An 8,505-nucleotide genomic window follows, 5' to 3' on the forward strand; every position below is an offset into this window, starting at 1 on the left:
AAAACTCGCCCACATAATTTGACCAAGAGAGCCTGGAGCCACAAGTCAAACTATACAAACCAAACTGCAGATTGAGAAGTGATAGTGATTCCTCCCTGTGGCTCAAGGAACCGACACAGCCACTCCAGATGTACTTCTCACGCCTAATTTTTGACTTTTAGACCTTGATGTGTGTCATTTGTTGACATCTAATCTCTGCGACGATCCGAGAGAGAGTGGACCATTGCTGCCTCTGGGAATCATTCCCCTCCCCCGAGCACAGAGGCGAACGATTCAAACACGTCCAAAGAGCTCGGATCAAAATAATCACCAGTTGCACTCAGACCAACGAGACAGTGAAAATATTAATCGACGCTGAGATTTTCAAGGTAAAGGAGGATGAACCCCCGAGCAAGTTTAAACATCAGCGTTAACCCAGAGCCCTTCCAACTCTCGGACATTTAACAGTGAAATCCATTTACCAAGTGGTATATTTAGTTTACACAAACCCCAAACCTCCTAATGTTTTCCATCAAAATAAGATACTGGTGGAAGACATATCGGCAATAAACAGCATGATACTTCACATGCTTGTTGAATGAGTTTAATGGGAATATCTTAGAAGTCTTTGCATATGGAACTGTTTAATTTATGTTTTGAACTGAAGCTTATTTCATTATTCTAATTTGCCTTTATGAAACTTTAAATATATATTCCATTATAAGAAGTTGTGCTTTAATCAAATAATTTAATAATTTAATAATTAATACCCCCCCTCGTTTCCTTTTAGCTTTATCTGACTCTGTATTTTATTTCTTCGTTGCATTTGTTATATTTGATTATTGTGACGGCGCTTAAAGGTGCCGTCATCTCATTCAAAAACAAGTCTCAAGCCCACGAGGTGAAATTAACACTGAGCGAGGAATCGTTGGAGCTGGGAAGTAATTTAGTGCCACAGGTGATGGCGAAGACCCGGCGCCCCATTTGAGTCACGCACATACATATCTTTGTTCCTCCTCTCTGCTCCTTGGCATTGACTGACGTCCTCTGAGTGTTTTTTTTTTTTTTTAAAGTTTCAGGAATTCATACCACAAACCTGAGATCGTCACACTGCAGTTAAAAACTGCGGCAAGTTGGTGCATAAAGATGATGCAACTAGTAGACAACCGCCTGGTACGGATACTCCCGTTACCGGGGCCTTGCATCTTCGCGGCTGCACGCCACTTCCAATATCTTAACGCCACGGCGTTGCTCGCCGTTCGGAGGGCTGTGGATTTGTGGTTGCGTGTTTTCTTAAAAAGCACCAAAAAAAAAATAGAAAATAAAATCCTGCGGGTCCTCTCGGGGAAAACGTGGGAACTCCACTCAAAGAGAAGTGTGATCAGAGGGCTGGTAGTGGAGTTTGAACACAACATTTCAGAACAGTTGGCTGGATCAGTCATTTGAGCAACATAAACTGAAGTTAAACTTGTTTTCCGTTTCCTAATCCTTTTGACTTCTGGTGCGTGTTGCAAAGGGATTTGTCTTGATTTCCTACACTTTCTGCTTCTCTGGGAGGTTATGTAAATAAGCGGTCGAGGCACTTGTGGAGGGTTGCTACACACACACACACGTATAAACACAAACACACACACACACAGATAAAATAACACAGGGACGATCAGCGCACTCACACGGAAGCAGGAAAAAAAGAAAAAAAAACAGTGGAGCACAGCAATGATTATGCACCAGATCTGCTTACACCATATTTCATCATTACTGTGGAGAAAAAACACTCAACTATTGATCTGCCCCACTGCTTCCTTTTCTCTCTGCCGTCCTCCCTCGCTACCCCCCGCCTCTCTACCCCCCCCCCCCCCCCCCCCCCCTCGGAAATTTGCAACCATAACAAGACTTTTTTTCTCGAAATGGATCCCAGTAGTAAACAAGATCATAAACATGCAGACGGCGCTCAGAAATGATGTTCACACTCACTAAAGTCTCTCGCACGCGGAGGCGAACGCGCACACACGGAGGAGACGGACACAATACCGCGAACACCTGTGCAATCTCGTGCAATCCGGTGCGACATCCCTGCAAGAGCCAGAGCCTTTGTGTTCTGTTCGCTTGTCTTTAATGTAATCCCAGAGCCAGGGCGGACATCGAGGCCAGACAAGAGGAACATGGAACAATAAAAACTCTGCACATTCAGAGCAAAACATCATCGACCTCCTTCATCCTCTTGTGGATATTAGCACCTCTTGACTAACTCTTTGGGGTTGATGTCAACGTGTCTATGACATTAACTAAAAGGCAAACTGTCACTTCAAAACCGCCTCGTCTGCCTTCATTTTTCGGACGATTTGTAAATCTTACACCTTCAAATCTGGCTTCGTTTTATAGATTTGATTTAACATTTGATGGGAATCATCAACACTCTCTCCAATAATATGTCAACATTAAGACGTATTTAAATCGAAATGTGACCGCGGCAGTCTGTTTGTGTGGCTGCACATTAGTGAGGTGATTCGTCTCTCATGGCAAGAAAAGGGTTGGAGGTCTTTCTATGTGGCGTTTACATGTTCTCCCTGTGTAAGTAGGTTTCTCTCCAAACAGCCTTCAGTCCAAAAACATGTGTTTGAGGTTAGTTGGTGACTTTAAAATGGCTGGAATGTGAGTCTGTGTGTGTGGTGAGACAGCTGGGATCACCTCCAGCACCCTGGACCGGACAAAGAGGTGTAGAAGAAGTATTGATGGATGTATTTGCGTGTTTTCAACTGCACGTTTCATACATGGCAAAAAAAACAAAACAGATCCAACCAGGGAGAGGAGGCGCCTCTTAAACCTCATGTATGCCACATGAGAAACTAGAAGCCACGTGGCTGGAAATTAACCAGATGACGGATTCTTAGCAGAAACACTTTCCTCACAGACATGTTGGAAATCGTCAGCTTGCCAGAAACGAAGAACAGGAACGTTGTGCAAAAAGCTGTCGTTGTACATTATGTATATTTCTAAACACCTGCTATTTCAAATTATGCCCGATATTTAAAGTAAACAATGCTAGTAAACTAAAACTCATTAACTAAACTGATCGTACTTCATTAATCCCCTTGGGGAAATGACTTTTTCCACACTGACCCATCCTATTTCCAGGATGCGGAGGTGCAGCCACATCACGGCGCCCCGGGGAGCTGATGGGGGTCAAGGATCATGCTCTGGGACAAACAGTGGAGATCCGTCCACTGTGGGATTCAAACTTGCCAACTTCCAATTCCAGGTCCGATTCTTTAACCTCTGGACCACCGCAGCCCCCTGGTATGTTCCTTTAATTAATTCTATACGTCAGCCTGTACTTCTATCATGTTTACACTTTCACTATCCCTGAATTTAAGCTGTTTGCATAAGTAGTGCAACGAATCTCTGATCTCTTTTAGGCGAAAAAAAAAAAAAAAGTAAATAAATGTAGACTGCTGTCAGACGTGGATGAGTAAAATTACCCAACTGAGCAGCAGCAGTCACACTTATTCACAACATATTTCTTTGTCCTGAATAAACACTTTCACTGAAACCAACACTCCCCTTCTCGCCTCAACGCTCATCTAAAGAAGGTTTTACATGGTGTTTCATCAACTTGACCCCTGAGCATGCAGAGGATCAAACCAATTTATTATACGAGCTCTAAAACACACACACACACATGCACACACTCGCACACACACACACACACACACACACACACACACACACACACATCTCCTGTGCTTCAGCACCGACAGTCGGAGTCAGCTACCAAGTGGAAAATGTTGAAATGTCCAACTGATAGTAAAATCACTTCCTCTTTACAACATCACCTCTGTGTATATCAAGAGGTGCAGTCAGGGAGACACACATTGTTTTTAACCTTGGTGCCTACTACTACTACTACACACACACACACACACACACACACACACACACACACACACACACACACACACACGCACACGAAGCCCCACAGCTACAAGATCTTAGCATCTTGTAGGTGTTTCATATCTCCTGCTCGCTTTGCACGTTCTCTCTCATGCATGCGCACACACACTCACACAGATATACTCGCTCGCACACACACACACACACACACACACACACACACACACACACACACACACACACACACACACACACACACCCGCACACACACACACACACGCACACACACGACAAGGCAAAGAAACTAGCTGTGGTAAGTAACAAGTGAAAACGCCATCTGTCAAGCGAGAGCGCATTTGCTTCGCCTCAGCATTTTCAGGGGAATGCCTTGAAGACAAAAAGGTCCTTGTTCTCAATCTCTCCGCAAATCCCATCTCTCATTCTTCCTCCCTCTTCCTTCATCCCCCCCCCCCGTGCTCCGCGCGCCTTTGCCGCTCCGCCACCATCAGCAAAGTTGCACACATAAGCATTGGTCAGCGTTCAATTACCGTGAACACCAGGGAAGGATGGGAAAGTACTTGACAGAGAAATGCACTTCAAGCACTGATTAAATACTGATACCAAGTATAAAAAGCTTAGCCTCTAGGTTGTGTGTGTGTGTGTGTGTGTGTGTGTGTGTGTGTGTGTGTGTGTGTGTGTGTGTGTGTGTGTGTGTGTGTGTGTGTGCACATGCAATGAGAAAAGGAAATGAGAAAAATGTGTGTGAAAGACACTGAGGGGGGAAAGGGGGGGGGTGCTCTTCTCTCCAATACTGATACAACTGTTTCATCATTATGACCCTCTATTACAGTACTTGCCAACTTGCTTACTACATACTTTTGATACACTCTGCAGAGTGCTGACTCTAACTAAAGCTGCTGATATGGAGTCATTAGGGGGTGAAGTTTCTGTTTTTCTTGTACCCACAGAGCTTCCCTATTACTCTTCAGTGTTTAAGAGTTGCACTGCTCATATGTTGCTACCAGGCAGCAGATAATGGCCCATCCGCCTGAGATCAATCAGAGGATATTCTGTTGCAAGGCATTATAGGTGCCTTCTTTTTTTAGCTCAGGTCTCCGTATGGGTTCATTAACCGCCGGGGGAATAAGTCCTTCCCCCAGGCTTACATTTGTTTTTTGCATTGAGTTAAAATACACACGGCTGGGCTATATATGGACGGCTGCTCAAAGAGTAACTCACCTGCCTTCAGCTGAAACCTCAATCGCTCAGACTACTACACAGTTTCCGTCTCCTCCACACCACTGAAAACGCTCAGGCTGTGCAGAACCCTTTTTTTTTTTCACAATCTACCTTCCAGCTCAACATTGTGCCTGTCATATCTTGGCAGCATGATCACCTGAAAGTTCATCCCCATGGCACATAATTCTAAGAGAATTCCTTCGCCTGCTCACAACCTGCCCTAAGGCATGACTTGTACCTTTTCCCACCACAGAACATATTTCCAATACCACTGCTAATCCCAGCACTTGTTTTACAACTCATTTATTACAGGGCGACAACGTTATCGCCACAAAATACCCAAACAACTGTTAATCTCTTGACCTGCACGCGTTTCCCATCTCTGCTCAAAGCTACGGGCTTTTATTCATAATTCATTCATTCACAAATACAATCACTCAACAAATAAAGCTGTAAATGAGTCAGAATAAACCCAGAAAAGAACGTTTTCATCGGTTGTTTTTCTCACTTAAGAAGGTTTCACCTGAAAACAAAATCAGAATCATTAAAAAAAAAGTTAATATATAAGAAAAATTACATATACTTTGACTTATAGGCAAAACAAGAAAAAAGCAATAACACAATGCTGCATTTAAAACTAAACAATATAGTCCTAAACAATTAATACCAATACATTTGAAACAATCAGGACATTTAAAATAAATAAATATATATTCTGTGAATTAAAGTTGTGGAAGCGTTATATGAATGATTGACAATTTACTTGTGTTTTGTAAGGACACATTGAAATAGCTATTCAGATGTCTAAACTGCACTCAATTACAGGTAAAAGTACTGTCTTTATAAACACTGAAGTCTAAGGACTGCTACTCCCAAGTATCATACTTTTTAATTACATGGTCAGCAATGGTGATATTAAAGTGTATGAAAATAACACAGGAGAACCACAATAGATTCCAACAGGGGTTTTCTCTATTAATAAGAAACAAACAGATAAAATGTTTTAAGTTTCCTCTTCTCAGTTGTTTCTACATGTTTATTATGTTGCAATAGATTCGATTACATCTTTGAAGAATACTCACAAAAGTACAAACAAGTACCCAAAACTAGTGTATTAGAGTCACGAGAGGATTTGTCTTTGTTGTTCCCACGTCTGGTTGGAATTAGATCTTCCTCGACTCAAAGCTTCGCGCGCACAATCCAAACATGCTTTAAAAGACGCCTCTTTAACGCGAACATTTATTTATCATGACTTCATTAGAATGAGTTCAATTGGTTGGGGGTTTTCTTCCCGGGGGGGAGTTGTTGTGTTAAGTTAAGCAACTAAATTATTTAGAGGATAACGCAGTGGTGTTTACGCTTCTGCGCACGTGCCTCGAATTCACTGATGATGGCCGAATAATCCGACGGAGTAAATAAACTGAATTAAAACCGATCGCACGTGTCGGGAGTGAGGACAGCAGCCCCTTGTGTCCCCGCAACCGCGCGCTTCACGTTATTTCTCCAGCAGACGCTTGGAGTGAGCGGAGCGCCTCCTTCCTGCAGACCTTTGTCCGCCGCCTGCTCGCGCTGCCATGTTGCCATGGCTCCCTCGTGCCTCCGCTGCGCTCGCGCGGACCGCTGAGAAATAACGACGTTGTGATGAATCAGCATCTCTGCCGCGAGCCGCCGGTGTTACGACCAGGCACCCCAGGAATAAAACTCGTGCGCACGCACGCACGCACATACCATCTCTCTGTGTGTTTGTTTGTCCAAATATATAAACACACAGACATTATAAATAAAAAGAGAAGCCGCACGTGAAGCGAGGGCCCGGTGGAAGCGGCTGACACAAAGCAAATGTCAAAACAGTGTGTGTGTGTGTGTGTGTGTGTGTGTGTGTGTGTGTGTGTGTGTGTGTGTGTGTGTGTGTGTGTGTGTGTGTGTGTGTGTGTGTGTGTGTGTGTGTGAAGCTGTTTTTAGAGTGACTTAAACAAAATAAACCGTCCCCGCCGGTGGACGATCAGCTGACTGTCCGTCTGTTACCTGCGCGTGCGGCGGTCCGGTGTCCGCCGCTCCGGCGAGCGCGAGGACGGCTGAACGTGGAGGTTACGTGTTGTTTTGTCACCGGAGCCGCTTTAAGTTGTCTCTCGTCTCCCCGTTTCTCCCCACTGTTTTAACGTTCCTCCGTGTTGCGGGGAGAAACCGGAGGGAATCCCCGGCCGGAGCCCGGTCCGCTTTAATTCCGACACATGGCTCCTCGCAGCCTGACAGCCGCCTGCCCCCCTTTGTCTCTCTTATTATGAAATCCACGCTCGGCCGGCGGTGCGTGGCGCTGCGAGCCACCGGCACCGGAGTCGGTAGAGCATGTATTGAGACCTGGATGATGATGATTCAGCATTAACAGACTACTGCCCTTTAAACGGCGGAGTCCACGGCGGCGCCGGCAGCGGGGCGACGCAGGAGCGGCGGCGGCGGCAGCGGCAGAGACGCGGCAGAGACGCGGCAGCGCTCACCGGGAGAAGCGGCGGCGTTTAGCGCAGCGGCGGCAAGAGCGCCACCACGGCGACTGTGCACACTCAGCAAAACAACCCCTCTGCATTCAGCACTTTTTTTTTCCAAATAATAAAAAAAAAAGAAAAACCAACAATTTGTAGTTTTGACGTCCACAAAGCTGACTCACCAGAAGTCGAACCGGCGCCTTTCGCCGACCGCGCACACCGGGTCTGTCGTCCGCCGACGGCTGGCCGAGCCGGTGAGGATAGGAGACAGTTGGAGAAATGTTTTTCCGCTCACGCCTTCTCGCGGGTCTCTAGATATATCCACTCCTTCCTCGCTTGTTTTAGTCTGTGGACGGAGGCGCCAGACGTCAAATGATGTTTGGATCACATGATTTCATTCATGAAGGATCTACGCAGCCCACATTTAAAGAGACACGGAGCAAGTAAATATTACTACAGCAGCGTGCACAGGCTGACAGGACAGCTGTGCACGTTCTCACAACACGTTTACTATAATAATTATTATTATCATGATTATCATTATCAAAAAATTTTTTATTAATAATAATTGATAATAAATAATTGTCCAGTATGTTACCTTCGTGCAATATTGTCTGCTGGGTTCTGCTCCGGGTCACTTTCGACACATTTATCATACCAAAGTTCTGAGTATGTGCAAATTCAAATTGAAGGTGAAAGTGTGTTAAAGTACAGAAAACGTGCATTTCACAAGTAGACTATTTAATTTACTGACAGTCAAATATCAAGAAGATTCATATCAATGTACTTCTCCTAAAAGAATGGCTTGTCAGGAAATAGATACAGTCAGAGGAAGTCATCTTTGATATTTATCAGCACTGTACTGCAAAGGTTTGAAAATTCAGCAAAGGTAGCACAGCTGTATTTTTTTCTTTCT

General features: G+C 44.7%; 1 protein-coding gene across 1 annotated transcript in view; it reads right to left on the reverse strand.

Annotated features, from left to right (window-relative positions):
- mafgb (v-maf avian musculoaponeurotic fibrosarcoma oncogene homolog Gb) overlaps positions 1-7,937 on the reverse strand; it is a 19,627-nt gene extending 11,690 nt beyond the window's left edge. Inside the window, exon 1 of the mRNA XM_080464901.1 lies at positions 7,772-7,937. The gene's annotated coding sequence lies outside the window, so the exon portion shown is untranslated. The remainder of the gene's footprint in view (positions 1-7,771) is intronic.
- Between the last annotated feature and the right edge of the window lie 568 nt (positions 7,938-8,505).

The sequence above is a fragment of the Lipophrys pholis genome, assembly GCF_963383615.2.
Source record: "Lipophrys pholis genome assembly, chromosome: 5".
Lineage (NCBI taxonomy): Eukaryota > Metazoa > Chordata > Actinopteri > Blenniiformes > Blenniidae > Lipophrys > Lipophrys pholis.